Source organism: Arachis hypogaea, chromosome 9 (assembly GCF_003086295.3).
Source record: "Arachis hypogaea cultivar Tifrunner chromosome 9, arahy.Tifrunner.gnm2.J5K5, whole genome shotgun sequence".
Taxonomy (NCBI): domain Eukaryota; kingdom Viridiplantae; phylum Streptophyta; class Magnoliopsida; order Fabales; family Fabaceae; genus Arachis; species Arachis hypogaea.
Window position 1 is genome coordinate 44,245,606 of NC_092044.1, and position 620 is coordinate 44,246,225.

The 620-nt window shown below is 44.0% G+C and overlaps 1 non-coding gene across 1 annotated transcript; it reads left to right on the plus strand.

The window, feature by feature from the left end:
* The first annotated feature begins 517 nt into the window (after positions 1 to 517).
* LOC112714050 (small nucleolar RNA R71) lies at positions 518 to 620 on the plus strand. The gene has a single exon (XR_003159007.1). It is a non-coding gene; the product is annotated as a small nucleolar RNA R71 (small nucleolar RNA).

Consider the following 620-nt stretch of genomic DNA (forward strand, 5'->3'; position numbering starts at 1 on the left):
GTGGCGTCTCTGATCTTGGCCTTGATCTTGTTGGTTTCCCCACCCAAAGTTTGGATGGTTCTTCCAACCAGGGTTGTAGGTTTTGGAGTATAGATCATGGGATTGCCTAGGTGAGTTTCCAACATAGTTGGCCTGTTCACAGTCACCTCCTTCCTCTGTATTTACTCCTTCTTGAGCTGATGATGAGGTGGTGACTCCTTCTTGAGCTGATGATGAGGTGGTGACTGTTGTGACTTAGTTCCCTTTTATCTGTTTGGTAAGATCGGCCAACTGCTTGGTAATCATCTTGTTTTGAGCTAGTAGTGCATCCATATGGTTCAACTCCTTTACTCCTCGAGTGTTGCTCCTTTCAAAAGCATAGAAGTAGTCATTCTCAGCTACAGTTTCAATGACGTCTATGGCTTCTTCAATGGTCTTCTTCTTGTTTAGAGATTCCCCGGAAGAGTGGTCTACTACCTTCTTTGATTTGTAAGACAACCCTTTATTGAAGATGTGTAATTGCACCCATTCATTGAACATGTATGGTGGCACCTTCTTGTTAAGTCCTTAAACCTCTCCCATGCCTCATAGAGAGTCTCACCATCTTACTGCCTGAAGGTTTGTACCTCAGCTCTCAACCT